At 45.6% G+C, this 26274-nt stretch overlaps 2 long non-coding RNA genes across 4 annotated transcripts in view; one reads left to right on the top strand and one right to left on the bottom strand.

The window, feature by feature from the left end:
• Positions 1-124: 124 nt before the first annotated feature.
• On the top strand, positions 125-18123 carry LOC121666597. The gene is made up of 2 exons (XR_006016711.1): positions 125-395; positions 17271-18123. It is a non-coding gene; the product is annotated as an uncharacterized LOC121666597 (long non-coding RNA).
• Positions 5607-26274, bottom strand: part of LOC121666595 — a 38456-nt gene continuing 17788 nt past the window's right edge. The window contains exon 3 of one of the 3 annotated variants that reach the window (XR_006016708.1): positions 5607-6209. This is a non-coding gene — a long non-coding RNA (uncharacterized LOC121666595). Of the gene's footprint in view, positions 6210-13998; positions 14619-20704; positions 22297-26274 lie in introns of those variants that run through there. The other 2 variants (XR_006016709.1, XR_006016710.1) reach the window with 2 other exon arrangements.

Here is a 26274-nt window from a genome sequence, read left to right as displayed (position 1 = left end):
GCGCGGGGAAGGGCGGGAGCGGCCGGGGCTGCGCGGGGCGGCGGCGGCCGCTCCGGACCGCGGACCCCACTGAGTGCCCCGTGCGGGGCCGGCCGCGCCGGCGGGGCATCGCGGAGGGCAGCGGGTGGGGAGGGCAGCCCGGGAGAGCTGCCGGAGCCGCCGGGCCGGGCTGCGGCGGGAGCTGCCCGGCGCAGGGGTGGGGACTGGCCGCTTCCTTAAACGGCGCGGGAGCGGCGGAGAGAGCCCGTACCGCCCCGGTGCGCCGGACCGCGCCGACCCTCCCGGGACGCGGCCGCAACACGTGGAGCGAACTTTTGAGGGACGCGTGTCTGCGCCGGACGGGAGCCCCGCCGCCCGGGACCGCAACGCTGCACGGAGCAGCTCGTCTCTCTCCGGTTTGCTGGCTTTGGGTGTTGGATTTTGGCTTTTTTTTTTTTAATTAATGTTTTTTTCTTCTGCTTTTGGGTGGTTTTGGTATTTTTCTCCTCTTTCCCCATCTTCTCTGGTGCTCTTGTGTCCAGACACTTCAATCTCGCTGGGGCAAACGCAGCGTTTGAAAAACCGAGAGAAATGTTGCAACGTCCCTTGTGGCAACGCATTTTATTTATTTATATTTTTGCCTTTTGTAAGGGCAAAGAGGAAGGGTAAAAAAAAACCCACCGTGATCAATACCGGCTTAAATGCCCATCTGCGAGCCACTGGGCTGCGGGAGGCAGGAGAGGGGAGCGCGGCCGCCTGCCCGCCCGCCGTTCCCCGCTTGGCTGCAGCTCAGCTCGAGCCCTTCCCGTGCGGAATCCCGAGGACCTGCGGCTCTGGGCAGGGAGGCGGCCGCGGGGGCCCGCGATCCCCTTTCCCGGGGGGGGCCCCCCCCCCCCCCCCCCGCAGTCAGAGCAGGTAACCGAGGGGCTCGGAATTTTCTGTCCCTTTGGTGTTTTCTCTCCCGCCTCGCCGCGCACGAAGTTCCCGCAGGAGCGGGAGCGAGATCGGCGATGTCGAGTCACGATGGGCGTCGGGGCCCGGCCCGAGGTGCGGGGCTAGCGCCGGGACCGGGACAGTTCTCAAGTTCGGGGAGGGGGGCAGCGCGGATCGCTGCCTCCTCCGGCCGGGGGATGATCCTGCTCCGGCGGGGTCCCCGGTGGCCCCAGGGTGGGGGCTCTGCGCTAGCGGTGGGCACCGGCCAGAAAAAGGGGTTCAATTAAAGATAGCTGTGAGCAGTGGTCGCCTGCGCCTGATGGGCGAGCTGAGGGCTGGGTCTTTGCGGGCGAGATGAGAGGTTCGTGTCTTCAACTGGCCTACAAAGTCCCAGTTCTCGGCTCCCGGGACCTGCCGGGCGCGCAGCGGGCGAAGACGGAGCGCGGCGGCGCCGCTGGCGCTGCCCGGGGTCGCTCGGGCGGGACGCGGGGCCCAGCCCGGGCGGGTTGGGGGCACGGCGGGCGCTGCGGGCGGTGCTCGGGCCGTCCTCGGGGACCGCGGCTCGCCCGGCGCTGGGGCCGGCGGGTGCCCCGGCTCGCCGCGGGCAGTGGACGGAGCTGGTTCTCCGCGACCCGTAAGTGTATTTTGTATTCTTCCACCTCGTAAAGGGCCTTAAATGTACGCGTCCTACCGGTGCTGGCGGCCATCCCCGCGGCTTCGCGGCGGCCCGGACTGGCTCTGCCCGGCCCTCCCTTGGCGCGGAGCGAGCGCTCGATTTCGCTCCCGCAAGACCATGTGCATTCTTCCCTCCGCTTTCACTTTCAGAAAACACATCTGTTTTCTTTTTCCTTTCCCTGTTGTTTTTTTGGGTTTGGTTTTTTTGTTTTGTTTTGTTTGGTTGGTTGGTTGTTGTTTGTTTTTTTTTTTAGTAAATCTAGTCACATGTACGGAGCGACCGGGCTCCCGGGAATTCTCCTCTTACTCACCTAAGCGTTTTTACCACCCAGCATTCCGGAGTTCCTTATTATTTGTCGGATTTCGATTCGGCACACTGCATGTCTGCAGACACTGGTTTGTGCTCCTTCTTTGGGCACGGTGTATATACAGCTCCGGGTGTGTATATTACTCTTGGCTTGTATAGCGTCGTATTTATAACTTCTCTGCCCTTCTGTGTTATGTTACATTACATTTTAAGCTCTTAGAATTATTTTGAGGGTCCTCATAATTTTTTGATTTATGTAGGGGTGTTTTTACTTCTCTCTTGTAAAAAATCAATGATATTGACCTCCAGTAAAGAAAAAGGCCAAGTGGCAACAGTATTCTCATGGCTAAGATCTGTAAAAGCAAATGGAAAATTAAAATCTTCCTGTGTAGTTTTTGGACCCACTTAGAATTTCATTTTCTCTCTGATGTAGCATTGCAGGAGTCTACATTCTGTGTATGTGTACACAGACTCACACAACTTTTATGCTCTGTTCCCAGGAAAATTTTATGAACAAACTCGGTTTTCAGTGTACTTTTCTGTAGCAATTGCCCATGAAAAAGTAACAACGTGAATGCTTTCACAATTAGGAGAAATTTGTAAATGCTGTTACAGACCTCTGCGTATTTTTTTCTGCTTCAGCCCTTTATATCCAAACACTTGTGTGCAGCACACTAACGTGTATTAATAGCTATTGCTCTAACACATGTAAGGACATACAGACCTTTACAGGTCAGAATTATTTCCTATGTGTGGTCCCTCAGGTGCTTCCTTCGACTTGGGCGACAGTGGATGCAGTCAGGTCTTACTTGGGCCTGTCTTCATGAACCGATTCTGGTTGGGAGCTTTCTTTGAAATCAAAATTTCAAGGAAAACTTTTTGCATATTTCTTTTCCCTATATGCCTGTTTTTCCAAAGAACTCAGTCTAGTGGCCGCAAAAAGGAAAACTATGTGAAAGTAAGGAGTAAATGCAAAGATACTGTTACCCGTTTAGGAGAGAACCCCTTGGAGCCCGCTCTGCCAGCCTGTTAGCAGCCCTCTTCTCCCTGCAGATTCGTAGCCCTTAACGAAATTAATCTGTAGTAAAATCACAGAAATCTGATTCTAATCATCCGCCCTGGAACAAGTCAGCGCTACAAGAAGACGAGCATAGTGTAAAAATACTTTAGGCATGCAGAGCCATATCATTAACATTAAAACCCGATGTTGTGAAAGGGGGGGACGGGGAGCAGATTCCTCCCTGTGCCTCCTTAGCCCGCTCCTTCCAACTTGTGCAACTTCTGAGGCATGTCTGGTAAGCAGCGATTTTTGTGGAGGTTCGTTGTGTTGCCGGTTGGGCTCCTGGACTTGGTGGTAGGCTGAAGTGAAGTTTTCCCTTTCATAGGAGAGTTTCTTAACTGTGCTGTGCTTTGTAAAGCTGGGTAAACAGCTGAGTTTAGCTTTTGTCAGGTTTAACATAATCTGGATTCTTTTTTTTCCAGCAACAGTTGGTTTCTTCCTGCCTTTAAGTAGCTCTGGCAAGTTTGGCCCCCTGAAGCTGTATTTAGCATAATTTGAGTTACTACCTTTTCATTTGAGTGCACCAGTCAAGATTCAGTGGAAGCCTGGCTTCTGTAGAGGGCGAGTGCTCAGCATTTTATGGTCATCAAGGTTTGTTAAATATGTACCTTTGAACTTCCAACTCCCTAGTCACTTTTAGATTTTTTTTTTCTTAATGGCATTTGCCAAGGTGAAAGGATACATTTTTAAAGCAATATTCATCTGTTTGCACTAGTGTGGATATAGTTGTCTATAGCTGCTAGAATTCTGTTGACAGACTGGCTGGTACTAGAAATGTGGGTTTTTCTCCATTCATCTACATTATTAGGATTATTTAGATCGTAGCCACACACACTGCATTGACAGGCACTTTCCAACTTCTGTCTGTGCCCCAAAGAACATACAGTACAATGCAGATGTACTTCTCAGCATCTGGTTTACACTGTGGAGTTTAAACATTCTCTCTGAATTAAAGTTCAGGCTGGAAAGGAACATTCCCTCATGCCCCAAATGACTTTTTGTGGGTCAAATTACCAAGTAAAAATATTTTATTTTTAAATAATATTGCTCTGAAGGCTGTTTTGGGGGTAGACCATGGTTTAGCACTTTCCAAATGCTAAAGAAGATGGTTCAAGCTTCTGCTGCAAGTTGTGGACAAGCTCTTAAATTATTGTTTTAGCTCTGAGGCTTTCATAATGCTCTGTGCTCTCTGGGATGCAGATTCAATTATTCCCCCCTCCCCGGTTAATAATGGGGCTTTGTTTTATTTTCACTTATAAACTTTCTGCCTCTCTTGCTAATCTTTCTGTGTGTACAAATATGCTTTCTTTGTCAGTCAGACTTGGCAATACTTAGGCCACACTAAACTAGTTCTGGGCAGTACAGCAAGGCTTTCTATTTATCAGGGCCTTTCCGGGGAAGTTTATTACACTGTAGGAGTGACATTTTCAGCCTTCTGAAAGAGTTGGTAAATATTTGGCAGGTTTTACTCCTTAAGCAAAAAAAAAAAAAAGGGGCCATATTTTATCTGTGATAAGACCTGAAAGAAAACTATCTAGGCATTAAGGCTTGAGATGTTGGGCAGAAGGGTGGGGTTCATGCAGGATATTCTTTGAATTGCCCTGAGTGAAGTCAAATGTTTGCCTGCAATTTAAGAACCACTGTTCCTCTATGTTTGCAAATAGAGACCTTCAAGCCAGGGCTGTATTTTAAGTTGCAGGAGGGCACAGAGCAGAGCAAGTCTTTGGTGTCTGGGTTACAGATACATGTAATCAGGGGCAGGTTGGAGTCAGATTGTGCCTGGGGTCTGCTCTGTTGTTCAGTACAGACCTTCCACGGAATCCTGGACATGCTTGTGTTAGAGCCTTGCACCTTAGAGAGGACTGAACCTCACAGGAGTGGAGCAGTGAGTGTGTGCCCAGCTTGCAGGCACTTTTCCCTCTGCTCTTGGCTTCATCTGCAGATGGCAAACGCCAAGCTCGGGCTGTGCTCGGTGCCAGCTCCTGCTCCAGGCCAGCTCTTCAGCACACAGAGGCAAACCAGACGTGGAAGAGAATGTGCTTTTCCCTTCCCACTGCTGGCCTACTTGAGAAAATACTTCCAGCTCCTGCTGATTTCATGACTTCCCTTCCTGAGGACCCAAAAGTGCCAGGTCCCAGAGGGGAGGGGAAGAGGAGAGGAGAGCCTGGAAGAGACTGCAGGATGGCTGGTGCTGGCCCACAGGTGGGAACACGCTTTGGCTCCTTGCCACAGTCCGAGTGACATCCCTGACAAAGGAAAATTGGTGGCACCTGTGTGACTTCCCCAAGGCACTTTGCTGTCTCCTTTTGCCAGTGTGATCCTTGCTTGGTAGAGGGGTTTCTCTTGGACTTGATTGCTCTGAGGGAGTGAGTGAGAGGAAGGAGTGTCTGTGTGGTGGTATTACTGGAAGGGTTACAACTGCTCAGATCCCAAAGAGGGGAATGTCTGAGGCTGGGGTAGGGAAACCCTCCCATGCTGAGGGCAGAATAGCTCTTTCAGATCCCATCGCCAGCCTGGACGTTCACGTGAACCTTGGTGTGAGCCAGCAGCGGTGTGGAAAAGAAATCATGTGGCTGCATACTGAAGGAAATGAGCCAGGGTGATGCTGGTCTGGGGACAGCTTCCATTCCCTGCCTAACTCATGGGCTTTGGGTTCATGGCATATTTCTTTAGCACTGAAAAATCAAAATATTTCCAAGACATTGTTTGGTAGATTTGATTTTGGATAGACTTCTTGAATTTTATTTGGATCTTGGTGGCCTGTCAGTTTATGAGGCTTAGGCTGTTGGGTTTTCCCTTCTATGGCAGCAGGCAATAGGCCTTTGTTCTTCATGCCCTTTGGCAGAAAGTCCTTCACGGTGTCCCTGACATCCACGTGGGTGGATGATGTGCCCACATTCCATGGCAGCATGCAGGATTTCAGTATTTTCCCAATACAGATTTGTTAGTGACACCATTTATAGGTCCAGGACTGGAGTTGTGACTCCTAGGTCATGCCTGATAGAGTAGTCATTCATTATTATTATTTTAGTTACAAAGCATCCCACCTGACCAAGGCTTTGGAGTCCTGCTCAGGCAGTTACTGCACAGAACTTGGCCAGTGGTGGGCAGATGCCAGGCCATGGAGGAACACCCACTGCTCTGGGTGGGATTCTGAGGAGCAAACATTGCCTGAACTGTCCGGTCTGGTGAAAGGGTCAGTCCTGGATGGCTGGATGCTGGCAGGATCTCTTCCTATTCTTCTCCTGGTGAAAGCTGATGAAAGAAAATAGTGACATTCCAGTTCTTGCAGCTGGTTTGAATCTCTATAAATGCACTTTTTTTTTTTTTTTTCCCCATTCCAAGTATGGAATTTCCTCAAACGATAAAATTTGAAAGCAGATTTCATTCAACAAAATCTCTCTGCACGGTAACTTTTAAAAAATGGTGAGGAACTCAATTTAAAACACTTTAATTCAATCAGCAGCCTGTAGGAACTAATCTACAGTGGCCCAAAGGCCAGCTAAAATTAGTAATGACTTTATGTTTTTGGAAAAAAACTCTTTGGGGATGTCTGTTGTTAGAAAGAACAGGGGTTTTGAGCACATGACTGTTGGTAGGGTTAAATTCAAATATGCAAGTGCAGTAGTTTAAGGAGTAAATTCCAGAAGCTGTTCAAGGCTCAGCTGCATTACAGAGCAACGATCAGGTTGGGTTAGGCAGAACTGCTGTAGACTGAAACATCTGGAATAATATCACGTTTCCCCAAAGTGGAATTTTCTTTAAGAGCAGCAGCAATTGATGATATTTGAGAGGGTGGAGCCAGCAGCAACTTACAAATAGCTGGAAAATGAATTAAGAATCTATAGACTGAAATATTGAGACTTTGTCAGGAGTCATGATTTTGATTACGATCTCTTGTTTAAAGCATCAGCTAATTCTGAGAACTGGGGCCTTGCAGGCTGTGGGGATTGGTTGGACAGTTTATGCTGCAGCCAGAACTCTGCTCCTTGGCACTTGGCTTTTTAGTCTTTTGATGAATTCCAGTGAAACAAGTTGTGGCAACTGATTTGGAGCCTTGGAGCCAGAATATGCATGAAAAATCTTGTATGAAAAGAGAGATTGTTTCGTAAAGAATTTGAATGTAGTTCAGTTAAAGTATGCTTAATTTAAAACTACAAATGCTATTTTGATTTTTTAAAGAAAGATAAAAGTTTCCTCAATTCTTGCATTATGAGTGTATTTTACACTTGAAGTCTCAGTTGCACTTAAAATATTTTTATTAAAAAAATTTGCTTTGACTACAGAGATACTTTGTATAATTGTAATTCATCTGTTAATTTTGAAGGAAATATTTCTGGAGAAGGAAAACATTCCCATGCAAATAACAGTTGTACAGGACAAGGAACAGAAAGGTGTTTAATCACAAATGAGCTCACCCATTTTAATTTACCTTGGAAGATAAAACCAAATAATGTCATTCGGAAAAAAGCCATAATTAGTTATTTACAGTATCCATTTTTTCCATGTTGTGGATTATTCAGCACTACAGTTAATGGTGTTTTACATCAAGCTTTCAATACATTAAGAATGTCTGCTGCTGTACACACCCCAAAACCAGCCTGAATCCACATTTTAGAAACAACTTAAATGAAGGGGGTTTTTAAACGATTTCACTGAACAATAAAATTCAACTGAGTAACTTAAGCTGAATTTCTTAAATCTGAGTCAGTAAAGAGTTCCCAAAATGTCACGCACAATAGATTATAACAAAGGAACAGAACTTCCCCAAATCTTTGCACAGTGTTTGTTACTGCAACTCAAAGTGCTACTCAGATTAGAATTACTTTACTCCAAGTCCCAGCCTAAATTTAGCTCCAGGATTCACATATTGCACCCGCTTCACTGGAAGAGTTTGGTTCTCTTGTAGCATATTTGAGCTAGTTTTGCATCTCCTTGGGGATTAAATTACAGCCTGAATGAGAACATTCACACGTATTTTTGGCATTAATGCTCTGTGCAGTTGGAGGGGCTGCATGCAGTCAGCCTTTAAAACTATGCTACCTCTAGCCCCCTTCTAGGGCTTCATTTAATTTCTGTATCAATGGCCATCAAGCGCAGTGAGAAACAATGAAACATTTTTTTCTGACAGTGTTTCTTTGCAAACATAGCAATAAGTTTCTCGCTTTAGAATTTCCATCAGAGTGAACTCTTCCCTGCCACCCCCCAGCCCCAGCCCAGCCCCATGTGAGTAACTGCACTTGTACAGCGAGTTGTTTCACATGCACCAAATAAAAATGTAATAAATCCAGAGTAAGGAAAAAGCTTATGAGCCAGTTTAAGGTGTTATATAATACTGGTTACATAAAGTTTTGAATGTCTTTATACCTTTAAGGTATTCTTGCCTTCAAAAAGAGCACAAACTGCAGTTTAATTTCAAAACATTTGGTAGTAGTTTAGTCTTAAAATACATAAATTTGGCTTGTAGATGTGGCTACATCACAGAATGAATTTACAGCTCTCCGAAGAAACAGCAGGTGTGCCCAGTGCTAAATAAAACATCTCCTGTAAGCCAGCAGAAATCTCCTGATCTGCACCAGCCCAGGATTTGTCCCATGCTCTAATTTTGGTGACGGGTAATGTTTTCAGACAGTCACAAACACACTATCATTTTATAGCACTATGCTCATAACTGTTGGGAAATTCAGATACCTTCAAACCTTTTATAACTTTGAAGTGTGTTTTCCAAACAGAAATATTTTATAATTGGTCAGCTATCAGTGTTACAGTAATGCTAAATTATGGTCAGTTGTTTGCAGGCAGCAAGCAGGGATTCAGTGCTTAAAAATACATATAAAGAGGCTGTTGCAAAGCACAGTATGAGCTGTGCTGTAGGGTGGTGTGGATGGGATTATTACCCCTGAAGCCCTGACCTGGTGGGCTGCAAACATAAGGGTTTCTTTAAAACCTGTGGTCAGGATGTTGTGCTACCTGTGCCTCTCTTGCCTGTGGCCTGTGCAGTGCACAGGAGGTGAACAGAATCAGTCACCAGACTGAGTTCTTGCTCTCTTGTCTCCTCTCCTGCTTGAGGAAATTCACACCCAGAAGGAAACACTATGGTCCAGGTGAAAGAAATGTAGTACATCCCAATACAGCCTCCAGAAACAGTCTCCCACCTGAGTGATTTCCACAGCAACTAAAGATTTTACTTTTAATGAAATTTGCTACAACATCACTATTCCAGGCATGGCTCTGAATGTAAGCAGCACTGCTGAGCTCTTACCTGACAACCAGAAGCCTCTTGTTCATTAATAGTATTTTTAAAGGGATAGAATTTCCGCTTTTGCCAAGCATTGCTTGTGCCCCATGCAGTACTGAATGGCAGTCATGAGCCGGGACGCTGGTAGAGCATTAACTGATAACATCTCATTCTCACTGAAGTATCTCATTAGAAGTATTTGGAAAAATGATTCCTAATTCACCCAATATGGAGTTCAGTTAACTTCATCAGTCTAAACAGTGGGTCCTTGGTCTGGACTTCTCTCAAGGCAGAGGAAAGGGGGAGGTGGCTCAAGGGTCAGGGTGCCTCACTGGGCAAGTTAATACTTGAGGATGGGAGACCGCTCTTACCCCACTAATCAGGAAGTTTGTACAATCAGCTTTGAGTCACAGATGTGAAGGCTCCCCAGCAACTGATGCAAATGGAAAGGGTTTTAACCACATATTTCAGTTAACTCTTAGATTTCCTTGATGGCTTTGGTATGAGAGGTCTCAAACTTGTAGATGAGAAGCTGCTCCTGTAACAGGTCACTGGTGGTTGGGCACTGAACACCCACAGGCACCAACACCAGGGTCTGCCTGTAGCATCCAGCTGTTCTGAATGTTGCTGTGACTTTCTTTCAATCTCTATGGCAAGTGAATTGGGTTTCTTGAACCTATTCTTGTGGCTCTAAACTATTAGCAATTTTTAGGACACCTAGCTCAGCCTCATGTTGCCAGATTCTGTCTAGTTTAATTAATGACATACAGCAAATGAGGGGGGTTGTCCTGTGACTTACTGCTGTGAGGAGCTTCTGGATATATAGAGTTGGACCCCAAAATCAGTGGGCATTCTCCACAGTAACCAGTGGTTATGAACCTGTACCTGGCAATCTGCTCCCTTTGGAAAGAAGTTTCAGAATTACCCGGAAGAAGTAATGCTGAAATGAGAGGAAGAAGTCATGTAAATTCTCCCACACCTGCAGCACTAAAGCTGGGATCCCTAGTAATGTAAACTTCATTTTCTGTGCAAGATTTTACTGCATTTTGTAGCAAAAAAAAGCTTAAACTTACAACAAAAGACCAACATCTTAAGCAGAGAGCAATACAGTTTAAAAGCTCAAGGTCACTGTATTAGTGCTTCAAGAAGAGTGAGGGTACCTGGGCTCAGCCAGCCATCTCTGGAACTGGGGGGTTCTCTTCTCTTCTCTTCTCTTCTCTTCTCTTCTCTTCTCTTCTCTTCTCTTCTCTTCTCTTCTCTTCTCTTCTCTTCTCTTCTCTTCTCTTCTCTTCTCTTTTCCCCAGTATCCAAAATAGACACTTTTCCTGAATGCACTGGCAAGGAACAGCATGTGATGGGATTAGCGATGAAGTGAAGCCAAAACACTTTAATTATTGTATCTGTTTACTTCCTCAAAGAAGGCTTCCTTGAGAGGCACGTGCCTCCTCACTTGTAACCAAACCCTCTGTGCTCTCCCTCGCTTGTTGAAAATTGATTTGCACATGCTTTGCTCCGGTGGAAGTCTCTTGGCTTGTTCCTATGAAATGTCACTGCTGGTGGGTGTAGCTGGGCGTGGGTGTTCCCTGCCTTTGGGATGCTGGCACTGCACATAGGTCACACGCCTGCCTCGAGGAGTGGCTCTGTCTGGTCCATCCAGGCTCTCCAAGCACCACAAAAGGGGCAGTTGTGTCTTTAAAAAGGAAAAAGTGGAGTTTTCAGGTTCCAGTCTTCTCTACTTGCTCCTCCCCAGGGAATGGACACAATTTGACCTTCCTAAATTATAATGAACTAGGAATAAGCCTTTGCTGGAAAGGTGGAAAAGCACAGTGAAAAAAATTGCCAGGATCATGTAAACTGTGGCTAATGAAATGTGGATTTACGTGACCACCCATAGCTGATGCACATTTTATGCTTGACTTCTTCCATGCGATGAATCCACTGCTAGCAAGGGCAGTAGTCTTAATTACGTGCTCCATATTTTTTTTAGGACTTTGTACACTGTTCAGACATAAGGGAACTAATCCACAAAGTGTGCAAATGAAATGAATCTAAGTTCTTACCTGAGGCACTATCCAGGCAAGGTAAAGACTAAGCCCAATGCTTTTTAAAAGCTTGTAAATGACAATAATTAGCTCCTGTTTTAATGCTAATACATTCTGACCGTATGCATAGTATTGTAATGCTCATAATCAGTATTGGTTTAAACATGGGGAGAATAAGTCCAAAGTTGTAATTTTTAAAAAAGTCAGATGCTGGGCTTTGTGTGAATTCTTAGGAGTGTATGAGCACAGGAGTATTCTTATATTGTTTCCACTTATTTGGCCTCAAAGAACTGGTAAATGGAGAGCACCAGAACAGCTGATATATCTACTTAAAGCTCCAGGTCAGTAGCATGCTTAAGCACATTCTTAACTTAAAGCATACAATTAATCACATCCCTGGTCCATGGAGTAATTAAACTTGTGCTTATGTACTTTGTACAGCACAGTACCAGCCTGCATGCATTCTCTGAATACTACTGTTCCTGAGAAAGTGGTGAATCAGAAAGTGATTTCTGGCTGGAGTTCGAAAATGAGCTAAAAGAGTGAGTTAGGCACCCAGAACTCATTAGATTTGAATAGCTACGGAAAAACTGGTCTTGTCAGCAGAGCTGAGTAAGTAGCAAGGTGTGGCCATTTACTTTAGGGTGATGCCTCAGTTTTGTTTAAAGTGAAATGATTTAAAAAACACTTTTGCTTGGTAATTCCCTGCTGCTCTCCCATAACTCTTTGCTTCCCTCAGTGCTCCGCAGACCTGACAGTTCCAGCAGAGCCCACGCCAGGCAGCCCCTTGCCGGCAGCTTCTCTCTTTAACTCACTGGTAAGGGTTTAGGTGGGTTCAGCACTGGGGGCAGCACTGGCAGGTCGAGGCCAGTGGCATGGCTCCTTTTCCTATCAGCGATCAGTCTGGGCACAGCGCTGTGGGAACACACTCCTCTGGAGCCAGCAGGCATACGGGCACTGCTGGTCATTATCCATACCCCCCCCAGCCCGCTCCAGCTCTGCTGGGGCCAGCACCTTGGGTTACAGCTGCACTACTGAACCCAGCACCTGATGGTACTGAGCATGGTCCTGGGCAGAACTGTGGCCTGGGACTCCTCCAGCCAGTCCTGGACATTGTCTGAAACTCAGCATGAGCGATGGACCGTTATCAAGAGGCTGTTCGGATGTGTCCCCTTTCCCCCCTTCTTTTGGAGACTTTAACAGGACAGCAGTGGCCAGACTGGGCTGGTTGGCCATGCCCTGGTTAATTTACTAGGAGTCATGGAGCATCTTCCAACCACGGCTCCTCCCCTGGCATTTTTCTCCTACTGTTCTACTGTTCTCCCTTCCTGTCCCTGTCCTGGTGCCAGCCAATTTGATATGTCAGTCATCACACTGGCAAGTTCCCTTCTGAGCTGCTCTGAGTGTGCTTTGCCCACACATGGGCGATTTGACCAGGCAGCAGTGCCATCCTCTTTGCCAGCCTGAGCCAGGTCATGGTCTCTTGCCACTCAAGTTGAGTGTAATGTGGCAGCCTCTAGTAGGCTTGTTGATGACTAATTGTTTTATTTTATATACTTAAAGTCAGCTGCTTTAATTTGCTTGTTCTCCAAGGCTCTGTGTATAAATGCTAGTGAGGTCACCATGCTGAGGCAAACCAGGGCTGCATCAAAAGCTCATCTTTGAAATATTGGCTCCTGAGTATCTGAATGGTGGGAGGCTCGTTTGCAAAGCAGCCTCTATGGAAAGTCTGCGTAATGTGTTTGATCATCCAACTTCGCCATTTTCAAAGGGACCCAGTCAAGATGAACAAGGCCTAAATGTACCATCTCCTAAAAATAACTCTGGCTTTCCAGCTCCTCTGCTGATGTTGGGAGTGGGAGAAAAAAAAGTGATGCTCCAAAATGAGGATTGTAAAGAGAGAGGAGATGTCAAATGCACATGGTCAAACCCACCTCTTGTCAGCCCTGGAGGATGGATGCTCTTCTGTTAGGGCTCAAGTGTTCCTCCACTTCTGGGTCCCAGGCAGTTCCCCCCAGGCACTGGCTCTCCCAGATGGGAGCTCAGCTGGGCAGCTCTGCTGGAGACTGACAATGGGGACATGGTCTGTTCCTTGGCAAAGTGAGACACTTCCTGAATTCTCCTAATGTGTGTGTTTTTATTTTTTTGTGGGTGAGGGACAGGGGCAGGACTGGCCAGGATGGATCACAGTTCTCACTGTGCATTCCTTTTTACTGTACAGTTAATATTTTCTTGGGCACTGCTCATGTAATTTTCAAGATGGTGTTCAGCCTGATCTTGGTTTTGAGAGAAAAATCAGAGCCATGCCTCATTTCAGAAAGCAAACCCAATGTATAATGGTTTCTGGAAGCTTTGCCAGCATTTCCCCAAAGCAGCTCATTAACTTCAAGGCCATGCTGATATCAGTTGCTCTCTTGGTGTCATGTCCACTGGCTCATGCACCTGGAGTCAGCTCCAGGTTTGGGAAGTGTACAGTCTCAGAGTCTTTGGAGCCCTGGTGTATTTTCAGCTGCTCTAAAGGCAGCCCTTCGTCTTTTCCAAGCTGCGTAGAGCCAGTACGGCTGCCATCTAAACCCAGAGGCTGAAGCTCTTGTCCGGGCACAGCAGGATAGGCAGCTGCTGCTTAAAAGGCTCAGAATCTCTCCTGTGGGTGGGTGTTACTTGGTAATACCAGTCCATTCCAGCTGAGGATCTGTCCCTTTGTTTTGTGTATGGGACAATTTGTTTTCAATTTTTGTTTCTGAAAGGAAACTGTCAAGACAAAATTCACACTTAAAAAAATTAAGGGAAACAGCCCTTTGTCTAACAATCCCCTTCGATGACTAAAGCTGGAAGTGTTCTAGAAACTGCAATGATTTTCTACCTTCACTTTGGTTTTGTTCTGCTCTTGCATTTTCTGAGTTTCAGATACAGCACAACAAAAATAATTTAACATCAGTGCAACCTAGAGATGTGTGCATTGATCATCAGAATCTGATTGTGCTTTATCTAGAAGTGGGACTGGGGCAGCAGGGAACCAAGAGCAGCTTGGGCAATAGTCACTCCTCTTGTAGTGCACAGCCTCATGCTGACTTTGCAATCCAAGAGGGAACATGCAAAGCCTCTGTGAAGGGTGTTGCCCTTCAGCATATATCCATCCTCACTCAATTCTGCCAATGACCCAATGCCAGTAAAATAAAATTGAGGGTGAGACAGCCTGCCCAGACTGCAACAACTCCAGTTACCTGCTTTTCTGTGCCCTGGGTCTGCTCTGCCTGCTCGTGGTGGGGTCCTGGCTGCCAGGGAGGTTGCGCTCTCCCGGGGCAGGGGCTCATCAGATTTTCTTCCGTGATGGTACAGCGGCCAGTGCTGCAGGGACCTGGTCCTGCCTGGGGCTCCCCTCAACTACAAAGAGTTGTTTATTGTCAATTCAAGGAAAAAAAACCAAAACAAACTTTTGAAAACAATAACAACATGCATCTAATTTTCATTTTAGTCCTAAAAACTACTTGATGCTCGTTACAGATGAATTGATTCCTTAAATGAATGAAGCAACCAGGAGTGCTGCTTTCAGTGTGGAACTGCTGATGCTCTGACTCATGCTCTGCTTCTCGTGGGCTCTGGCTTTTATGCTTCATTTAGGACACCAACGTCATTAGCATTTAGAGGACTGCTGGGTTTTTTTGTTATTATTATTGCACTGCTGTTGTAACTTTCTCAAGGATGCAAATAATATTTGGATCCGAATCACGGCTCATGTTTTATTACCAAATCAGGGCATAGGGTTTGCTTTCAGTTGACTTACAAGCCTCAGAAGAAATTGTAAATGAAAATAAGGTGCAGCTCTGTGCAGTTCTGAGAGGGTCTCTGAGGTTTATGGATGCCAGGTTGTCTGTTACTGTGGAGTGTCATCCCATGTGGGATGGGTGAGGATATTTGTCTTGTGTTGCACAGCGCTCCCCAAGCATCCCTGGTCACACCAGCTGCGTGCATGTCCCTGGAGATGGCTTGTGTGAAAGGCAGCACCTGCAAACGTGATGCTAGGCAAAGGGTTCCTTGCTGAGGGACCCAGTGTGATGCTTTTACTACAAGAGGAAAGAAAAGAAGAAAAGCCCTGAGAGTGCTTAGGTGTTCCCTGCTTTGACACAAACTCTCTTGGAAGTCCTTGAGCATGTCACAAAGTCCTTCTCAAGGGCAACAGCTTGCAGGGATACTTGCAAGCCTATTATGGGATGGGGCCCGCCCCAGGTCTCAACAGGCAGAATTCATGGGGAAACAACAGAGCAGAATTGTGGGAATCTGCCAGTAGTTTCTGTTGAGTCCACTGCCATCAAAACACTGATCAATGAAAAGGAAGGTGTTACTCCTTGCCCTAAGAACATGCAGGGCTGGGCTGGGATTTCCAAGAGGACTTGTGAATGAGGATTGAAAATTCCCAGCCAAATACTTAGCACCTTTAGTTGGAAATGTATAGATCTTTTTCAGGTATTACTTTAGCTGAAAGTTGTTAAGAAATCAGAAGTAATTCCCTAAAATCTCAGCTTTATTAATAAATTAAAGGGGTCTGCTGATGGGTGTGAGCTCTCCTGCTGGGACCTGGGTGCTGTGAGTGCCCTGGAGAGCTCCAGGTACCCCTGGGATTGCAGGTTATGACCCAGTGTGGGATGTGTGGGGCCAGTCAGCTCTGGGGTCTCCACTTCCCCTGGCCAAAGCACCACTGCTCACCTGGGTGCTGGAACAATGAGTACTCGCAGGACAAGGTGATCCCGCCTTTTGCCCTTGTGGCTGGGGTGTTCCAGGGCTGCCTGCAGCGAGCTGTGCCAACTCCATTTGGTGGCATTCTTGCGAGCAACAGACAAGCCATCTGGTATTACGCTGAAACTCAGCACGGCGTTCAGGAGGAGCCCACAGGGATGGCAAAGCAGTTGCACACCTTCCCCTGCTGTGTGGGCTGGGCACTGGGGCTGGGGTGTTACTGGGCACATCAGCAGAGCCGTGTGTGCCGTGCTGGAGAGAACGGACCCTGTCACACCCTGCCCTCCTGGGGACGGACTGAGCGGCAGCAAGAAAAATGAGGGACTTTCAGGGGCAGCTGTGTTTTACTAACCCAGTCATAATGCCCCTAAAAATCCTTATTGTTCTTGCAATAGTCAACTGTGGTATGGGGAGGCCTGGAACTAGGGCTCGAGGGCAGGCAGCCCTCGGGAAGGAGGGCTGGCAGGTCGAAACAGGGTGTTAGGCTGGGGACAGTGTTTCTGTTGGAGTGGAACTAAAAGGATGTGATGTTGTGACCTGTGATGTGGAGCATGTGTTTTTTATGATGATCAGGGCATGAGAACGGGAGCACAAAGATGGGGAAACTAAACAAGCTGAGTGCTTTCCCTCCCTGTTGTGTCTGTCTGACATTTCCCCCCACCAGAGATAAATGCAATCAGAGAGATGCACCCCAAGCCCACAGAAAGAGCCCTTACCCAAACCATTCCTCCCCTCCCAATTCTGCTTTACTCCTCTTTCAGCAAACTCATTGCAGGTCTCTGCTCATCCACAGCATTGTTCTCTGAGCTTTATTCCTGCTCTTGTATCTCAGATCAGACCATGATGAAGTAATTGCATGCAAAGAAGCAATTTGTTAAACAGAACCATAATATTCAATTATTTGCCATCTTTATGCATTCTCATACTTTATTTGCATTTCTGAGAGCTTCTATATGCTGAGTAAAAGTTTTTCTTTTAGTTGAACTCTGCAGCAATGTTCAAAGCTTTTATCCTTTAATAACTCTAGGGATATGGATAACCAATTATTAGCTCCCTGGCCCCACAGCAGCAACAGTCCTTTCACATTGTCTGCGTGGATTACTTATTCATTACCTTTTTGAAAAGGCTTTGTTTATGTATTTTAGCATTTTTATCAATTAATTGATATGATTATCAATTAATTCTGCTTTATATGCCTATGCCAATAGATGTGTTTGTTTGTGCATGCGTTTTGTTTTTTTTTTTAATTGAGTTTTATGGATCTGGAGCAAGATTTACTCATTTGTTATTTGTCATTCTCAGGAGCATTTCAACTGCTTTTCTTAAAGCTGAATTCTTTATAAAGGAGAAGTGACTAGAAACCCTGAGCTGAGTCCCAGGTCTGGCTTAACTTTGTAAGGCACACTGACACACTGAGGCTGCTCCACTTAAGGTATGGTATGAACCAGGAGCTGATCCCATGGCTGTGGAATGAGTGTCCACATGGAGTCATCCTGCTGTAGCTATTGCAGCTGCTGTGTAAGCAAGTCCTAAAAGACAGTCCTTGTCCCGGTGACTGTGTGACAGATAAGACAGACAATGCACACAAAGAGGGCACCGCTATCAGTGAAGGATGGATACTGTCCAATCTACTGGGAACAAAGAAGCCTGGGCTGCTCCAGGCCCCACAGAACTATTCAGGAGTGTCCTTCGTGCCAGCTGATTCCAGGAATGTGACACTTATGGAACTGTTTGTGTCAGGACTTCCTGCTTTGACACCTTTGATTTCTGAGACTGCCTCATCATAGGAAACCCCAGATCCGCTGCTCCACTCCACAAGGATTTCTGTATCCAGCAACTCTCATGTCTTCACTGGATACCGAAATGAGATGAAAGGGCTTGAATGTTTCCTTGGCAAGATGGGTGGATGGAATTAGTTTAATCTGTTTTGATTCTGACACCTACAAGTCAACTGACCCAATCACCTCTTCTGCTAACAGGCTGCAAAGCAACACTCTAACTACTGTGGAATATTCTTTGTGATGAAAACAGGAGGATCGGTAATGGGGGTTTGTAGCTTTTTTGGATGAGTTGCACTTACAATTTTTATCTTTAGTATTACCACTTTAAATAAGAATATTTATATGTTAAAATAAACACATTTTTTTCCCTGAAATACTGGAAAATGCCTCCCCAGCTTCTTCTTACCTCAGTTTTGCCATTGTGAAGAGAACCATGGATTTTAAGATCAGAAGGACAAGTCGGAACTTCTAACAGAGGATGCGCACAGAGCGACTTCTGCAGTTCATCCTGCAGCCCAGGCCCTGATTAATGGATCTTTTTCTTATGTGCTGTGGGAACTCTACCTATAGAAATGTCTGAGAAGCTGTTCCAGGGCTTTATAACCTTGTGTCTTGTTCCTTGTGCCAAGCTGCAAGTTGCCTGCTTATCCTGGCCTCTGTGGACAAAACCCTTTGTGTGTGACTGCACATGGGAATAGGAGAGTACCATGGTTTGGTGCTGTTTTTGTCAGATCTGTTCACAAAGCAGCTCCCCCAGTTGCTGCACTGCCTGTCAGAGAGGAGGGTTGGTGCAGCACAGGTCTGTAGGGTCACTTGCAGGATGCAGGTGCAGGCCAGGGGCTCACATGCAGGTTCCCTTGTGCACATCCTGCAGTGGGATCCAGCCCTGCTGGTACCTCTTTAACGATTGAGGACATTGTCAGCAGACCCAAGTCCATTTCTCAGTGCCCACACTAAGCCACTCAGACTTGACTAAATTGAACTTTCTTTCTTTATAAAGTTCAGTGTCACTTAGTGCCTCCAATTTAGCTTGAAAAAAGAAGCAGAAATACCTAAAATAAAGGTGTTTTGAAAAGTACATGCAGGCAATTATGGGGTTTTTTCAGACTCAGTCTCAGGTGATGCCATATGCACTGCACCAGACTTCCTTCAAATTGCCATCCCTAGTCTGTGTTAAGCATCATGAACATGAAAATAGATCCTGCTGAAATAAAACACTCTGGTCCTCACATGCACACAATTTTTTCTCTGAAAAACAGGTAACAACAGATGAACTAAGCCTGAGCCACCACTGATGCTTTGCCCATCCTTGGAAGGTGCAGAGCATCTGAATTGGTGACTGCCCACAAAGAACTGACCCGAGGCAGCACAGAGCAAAGGGTGCAGGGTGAGATCCCAACAGGGAAAAGGGAAAAAAAAATTTCAAGTACAAGTAATTCTGTTAATGCCTGCAAGGAGTCTCTCACTGCAGGGGAAGCTTACTGAAATGCCCTGCACTGTTATCAGCTGCTTTCAGTGCACAGCTCCTGTCCAGAACAGTTTAATGTGGTACATTCAATCAAACAGAAATTGTATGTCAATACACGTGGAATAAAATCAGAGCAGGAAATACATTTTTCAGGCAAATTTATTGATTTCTTTTACTGAAGCCCTGTGGTACTTTGCTGTAGTTTCTGATGAATAAATAGCTGCTTCACAGAGGAAATACAGTTATTTAGGCAAAATTTTATCATAGTTTAAACATTTAATTTTCAGCAAGACTGAATAAATCCAAGCTTTCAAGGAACCTTTAGCTTTAGCAGGTGGTTATTGGGCTTTGTCTTTTTAATTGGACCAGAACTGGTCATGTTTCACTAAGAGAACATTTGCTGGAGCTGGTGGGAAAGAAACTACAACTTCACTGGGATGGCTGGGCCAACCTTCACACAAGCTGGACCCTGTTCTGGTGCCCAGTTTGTATTGCCTGGGGTTCAAAGGTTGATACTTGGTACTTTTTAAAGAGAAAAACCAAAACAACCCCCCAGAAAAGTGAGCGGACATCCCTGGGTCTCAAGTTCAGCACACAAACTCATCAGCTGATCTAAAACCGCATGACTGTGCCTTTCTCTGCAACATCAAGTTTGTTATGTCATTGGAGCAGGATTTGTCTTGTTAACCTGGAAGCCCAGTAGACACAAAGTCCTTTTGTTACTGAGGTTGATGCTGTTTTAAATGCAGCTTAAAAAAAAACCAACACCTATGTGCTGTTTCCTGAATACTAAGGATACAAGAAAAACAACTGTGGTATCCCAGGTAACTAATGTTGTCGGGTGTAATGATTTAAATCCCACATCATAATTGTCAGGAGTCCTCTTGGCTATTTGTCCTGTTGTCATGGGCCCATGACCTGGCTTAGTGTGACAAACTGAAGGGGTCCCTGATGATTAGTGTACCTGCAAAACGTTCCTTATATTTTTAAGTTGATATTCCTGTAAACTTCACTTAATTCTGTCTGTAAACTCGGAGTGGTTGTTTAAGCTCAATAGCAACATCCTCATAGAAAAAGAGTGCAGAGAAATTCAGAGTTGTAGGAACCCAGTTTGTAAATTAGGGTACCAGTAAGCCCATGGAACTGGGCATGATGCATTTAGTCTGCACTTAAGGGAAGGCAGTGAATTTTCCGCTGCACACCCCCAGACTCCTCAGGCTGCTCATCTGCCTCATGAGAGAAGCTGAGCAGTACAAGGACTCACTGCTGCACTTCTGAATCTGTGGAGGAGCAATTTGTTTTCTCCTTAAACTTCCTGTGACTTTTGCTCAGTGTTTTTAAAGGAAAAATTAAAGACTTACTGGTTCCTGCAGCCTACCCTTTACAAATATACTCCCAGTTCATCCACTTCTGATGAGTCATTCACTTCTCCAACAACAGACTGACATCCTGATCACTGCCAGCATATACAAGAGGCATTTTCAGTCATTACATAATAAAGTGGAACAGGGGAGGACTGATGATCCAGTAGGATCCAGTGACATTTCCAGTGTGCCATTGCACAGGACAGGTCTTGCCCACCTGTTGGTACCACACTCAGACCACATCCCCATTACAGTATATTCTGATATTTACGTCAGGTGTCATGGATCTTATGCTATGTGTAGTACCAAGTATTTTTGCTCCATGACAGGTGAGAAGCAAATCTATGGATCCCAGTGTGTGGACTTCCAAGTAGTTACAGCTTGCACTTAATTGGGGGAAAGGAAGCCAAAGGAAATCATGTGCATTGGAATCAAATACCATTTTTAGGAGTGTGTATTTCAACAGTGATTAAAATAGCCAGGGACCAAGGCACACTCATGATTAATGGTCTCTGTGAGCTGAGGACATGGCCTACAGCCTCAGGCCCTCCTGAGAGACACCCATGAGGAGCAGGAACTGCTTGGTTAGGCTTTATCTTCCTTCGTGGTGTGGATCAGCTTTATCATGTGGCTTGAATTATTTTCTCCTGTTTCTGGAGCCTGTGTTGTGTGTAAGGAGCTCCAGCCCAGCCTGAAGCAGAGGCACATCCCTACATCCCATTCCCATGGGGCCAGCAGTCAGAAGGTGCTTCCCTGAGCTCTGCCTGGCATGCTGAGCTGGTGCTACACTTGGAACAAGACCAACCAAATTATTATTTTAAAGTCACTCATTTTTTCTGGCTGTTCTTATTAATGTTTTGTGACTTCGCTACTTCCTAAACCCTTGCATGTCTCTCTGGCCAGTGGCAGCTAAACCACTGAGCAGTGACATGCCCAGGAGGTACAGGCAATTTCATGATGGACAAACCTGTGAGACACATGAAGCTGAGCTTGGAAGCCCTGACTGTGCCCTGTCCCTGTCACAGGACACAGCTGGGTACCTCAGGACTGCTCAGCCCCGTTCACTGAGGCTCCCTGGCCAGTCTCAGCAGGATATGGCAGCAGGGCTGGCACTCTCCAGCTCTCTGATTATTTAATGCCAGACAAGAAGCTCCCCAAGGTCTTCAGAGCTCCAGGAGGAGCTGTGAGTCGCTCTGAGGTGCTGGGGAGGGCTGAAACCCACACAGGAGGTGAGCTGGGGCCTGCTCCACACTCCACCCTCGCTCCCTGTGTGGCAGAAAGCACAGGCTTAACCTCTGTGTGCCTCCCACCCCAGCTGAACCAGAGATAGGAAACTCTCCCTGTCTCTGTGGGTTTCTGTAGCACTTAATTGATTTGTGCTGCTAAACAGCCCCACAGTAAATGAGTACAAGGTGTTAAAGAAGGATGTGTTAGTGGGAAAGATCCAGCTGAAACAAAGCTTAGATAGAAAACATGTGTGTGCTGCAAGAGAGCACCCTCACCCCATTCCCAGCGCCCAGCCCTGCATGGGGTGATTAATGCTTTACAGAAACCCTGGCTTGTTTTCAGGCCTCTGCCTTGTCCTGGAGCATCCCTACAGCCCAACTGTCCAGTGCTTCAGAGCCCAACCAAGCAGCCAAGTGGCACCAAGGAATGCAGCCGCTCTGTTCCAGCAGAATGCAGACACCACTGCTTTGCCCATGAAGAGTCTTTTCCTGCCCAGAGACAACAAAACAAGGCATTGCTGTAAGGAAACTTGCAAAAGACACAAGTGAGGAACTTCTGGGAATTCCTCAGGGTTTTTTACCAGCTGCAGAGGAGGGTGAAAACTGTTGACTACAAAAATACTATAGTTTATGCTGTTAAACAAATCGTCATTATCAACAGGTAGCTGAATTATGTCTAACTCTGCTGGCAGAGCTAGAACTGATTTTGTTCCCAATGCTATTGTATAGTTAACAGCTGGCAGCAAACTGGCAGTGAAGGCTGTGCTGGGCTGATAAATAACCCATCGAGCCTCACAGCAGAAGCATCTCATGGAGTGACTGCAGCTCAGGCTGGAATGTGTGGAGCAAATGCATGTTAACAATCTATGCACAGGTGGAGAACTGCCTGATGAAAAGGTACTAGAAAAATGTTATTTAAATAAGACACAGATTTCCTCAGGTTATCAAAAGAACAAACCAGGTTTTAGGTCTAAAACCACCAAACCACAGCAGCAAATGTTAGCATTTCTTACTGACTGAAACTGAGTCTGGTAGTAATGAGTGAAATGTCCCAACCAGTTCTAAGATATGAAAGGCAAGCCAGAAAACCAACAGAGAGAAATATTTCTGTATTTGTTTCACAGCCCCCAAATTCTGCTGGAGAATCTTCCACTCTTCCAGATGTTTTCTGAGGGAGAGAGAGAGAGCTGTTCCGATTTCAAATGCTGTGTTGCTTCTAAGCCAATGAGACCACATTGTACCACCTGGAAGAAGGCAAGGTGACAAGTGACAATGCCCCATCAGGCTCATACATATCACTGCCCCATGTTCTGTACTTAACACTGCTCTGGTTTTGTCTTCGCTTTGCAGGCATTTTATTTTTATCATGGGTAAGAGCAGGAATGTGTGTGTGTCTCTGAGACAGAATGAGCATGGGGCTGCAAGCTTCATCTCAGTGCAAATAATATTTTGGCAGAAAACCTGCAGGAGATTAAATTAGGGGCCTAAAGACTGAATATTAAACATTCCAAATTCTGAGTTCCTTTAAATAAACAGCTACAAAACAAGAAAGAGTCTGACAAAATTAGCAGGTCCAAAAGTACTAGAGGAATCCACTAAGGGTCACTTGTTTTTTGATGCAAATTTGAAAGGACTTTTTCTTATTACTTTTATTAGTAGCTGTATATGTGAACATGCTATTTCCTCAATGCATTTTGAGTCCAGATTAGCCAAAGTTTTAGGTGTTGGCAGACTTTCTACAATGGAAGGGAAATGCCAATGGAATAACTTTAAACATGATCCAATCCCTGATGATTCATTGGATGTGTTAAAATTTCCTTTGAGACCATGTAAGTAATGCAGGGACTGGAGTGCAGAGTGCCTGTGACTCAGCTCTCTGAGGCAGCAGGAGGATGTCAGAATTACTCACTGGGACAGGAGGAATCTCATTTATCTATTTATAGGCAAGGCTGAGTTGAGCTTGAACCATTAAAGAGCTGAGTTTGCCAGTTCCCATAGGGGAGGAGGAGGGAAGGACCTCACTTTAGCGTTTGAAATCAAAGCCTCCTTTTTTCCCCCATTTCCAAAGCTGGTGACTGGCCAGTTACGTTTTCTCACTCTCACACAGGCAGCACAGGGCTCCTCCTCCTTGTTAGAGGCCAGTGCCCACTTTGCCAAAATCCTGTCTGCTGCAAGTTTCTAGGAGCACAAGGTTCAGCCTCCCACTACTGATCCAGCCTCCCACTATCACAATCAATTACATCATATCACTCTTTTTGGCAGGTTATTCCAACACTTCATTTTAAATTTCCAGCCCTAATATCATTTGTTCTTGTGCCAGCATCGTAATTTAGTTTAAACAATTCTTTTTTTTTTTCTCTGATCTTTACCTATCAGATGTATTTACCAAAAACAATCCTATCTGCTCTAGTCTTTGTTTTGAGAAACTGAACAAATGAAACTCTTCTAGTCTCCTCTTGTTCTAAACCCTCTGATCATCCTTAATGCCCTTCTCTGTACCTGCTAATCTTCCTTGAACATGAGTGAACCTGTATCTTCTAGGATTGTGTTTGCCTTTCCATATCAGATTGGTGGCACACAGTTATCCCTCAGAGCAAGTAATTATCTCTGGTATTTTTCTACCACCCTGCTTTTGTCATTCTCAAGTGAGTAATGTGATATTCTAGTGATTAATTTTTAACTGGCTGTCTTTATACTTGGTCTATTCTATCTCAAATTCTGTCATTAAGTTATTGCTGATCCTTCTCTGTATTAGCAAAGCCTGTGTCCTCAGCAAATTTCTTTATGACATTCTTACAGCTGTGCCAGAGTCATTAACAAAACAAGTAAGACTGGCTTAAGAATGACCCTTGAGGAGTTCCAGTCTCTAAGTGCCTCTGTCCAGCATTTCTTCTTCCCACGGAGCTCCCTGTCCTTGGCTTTAGCAGTTCTGCATTTGCCATCCACGCTAATCCCCAACTTCTCAACTTCAACTACTAATTTACCATGTGGTGTAATATCAGATTCTTGACTCAAGTCTAGATAGAGTATATCACCTGTATTTCATTTGTCTTGGAGAAAAAAAAAAAATCAGTCATCAAAGAGAAATATGAGGTTAAGCTGAGCTCCTTTAATGTGCCAGTTCTTTCCAAATCCTGAGGTGGAAATCTGCCAGTGCACCTTGATCTGAGCACATGGAATTCTTTAAGCTTTTCCTTCCCTCTTACATGTGATAATTTTCATTCCCTTAAGTATGTTCTTACTAGAAATCCTGTCTTTGCCCCATTGTCCAATATGATCATCTCTACTGAAAATGTAGGTAAAGTGGTTTTAATTCATTTTGTACCATGTGTAGACTGGTCTAATCTCAACCCCATTCTCACTGTATAACAACCATGTTTTTCCTCTTTTCCTCTTCTGTATTTATCTAACTGAAACCTTCTGCCATCTGTTTTATTTCCTTTTCAAAGTCTGATTCACAGCTTTACTTTTAACATTTCTCATTCTACCCTTTTATTTTCTAACCTCAGCAAATTAAAATGGGATGACTGAGGCAAATAGTGCCTCCAGTCTTGCCCCAACACCCTTCTCTGATGCCACACTCCTGGCAAAGATGACAGAGTAGCTCATAAAGCAGGTCCAGAACTGCTGGACTGAACATGCCCCTGGCACAGGGGCTCAGCCCTGTGCAGGGTGATGGGCTCCAAAGGCAGGTGGTCATTCCCCGCAGTGGTTCCCCTCCAGACCTCTGATTTCAGTCCCTGGCTGCACCTGAACTGAACTGCACTGAACTGAACACCCCATTGCTGCTCAGACCTTCTGCCCATCCCTTGCCTGCTCTCAGCAAACTTCTGCATGTGTTTGGGGCTGGTTATTTATCCCACTGGTTTTGGAGTGTTTCCCTTCAGGGTTTGTCCTCCTGCATGTTCCAGCTAGTTTTGGAATCCAGTTCCCATCACATTCAACTCCTCAGGCCTTCAGTGCAGTTGATTCCACTCCTTTCTTCCCTTAATTTCTCAACATTTGTGCTTTGTGAGATGAATACTTTGGGGTGTGACTACAGACAGTGCTGGAGATTCAGTCCTAATGAGGTACCGTTAAAAACTCCATGTTTTAACCAGAGTCTTTAGAGGCTCTGGAAGATTCAGAGCTTGGCGCTTTAGAGATAGTGAAAGAACTTCACTTGCCTTTCTTGTGTGTGTTAGACACTGTAACCCTTCTCAGGATGAACAAGCATTTTCATTTTATGGCCAACTGAGACATAAAGAGCCTAAAGAACACACTTCAGAACATACTGCACTCTATGAGGAATTAGTTAAGTGCCTGAGGTGAAGTACAAAGCCTCCTAAATCCATTGAGATCACTGCAGCAGCCAGACCCTGCTCACCTGACAACGAGAGCTATTTGCTTTGAATTCTGTCTGGTTCTCGAAAAAATCAAAGCTCACCCAGACCATGGATCGACCTGTCCCAGATACGCAGCCAGGAC

Source organism: Corvus kubaryi, unplaced genomic scaffold, assembly GCF_017639235.1.
Source record: "Corvus kubaryi isolate FWS band 111438036 unplaced genomic scaffold, C.kubaryi_AGA036_p1.0 37353, whole genome shotgun sequence".
Classification (NCBI taxonomy): Eukaryota; Metazoa; Chordata; class Aves; order Passeriformes; family Corvidae; genus Corvus; species Corvus kubaryi.
Note: the sequence above shows the minus strand (reverse complement) of the source record. Positions and strands in the feature narration are given on the sequence as shown.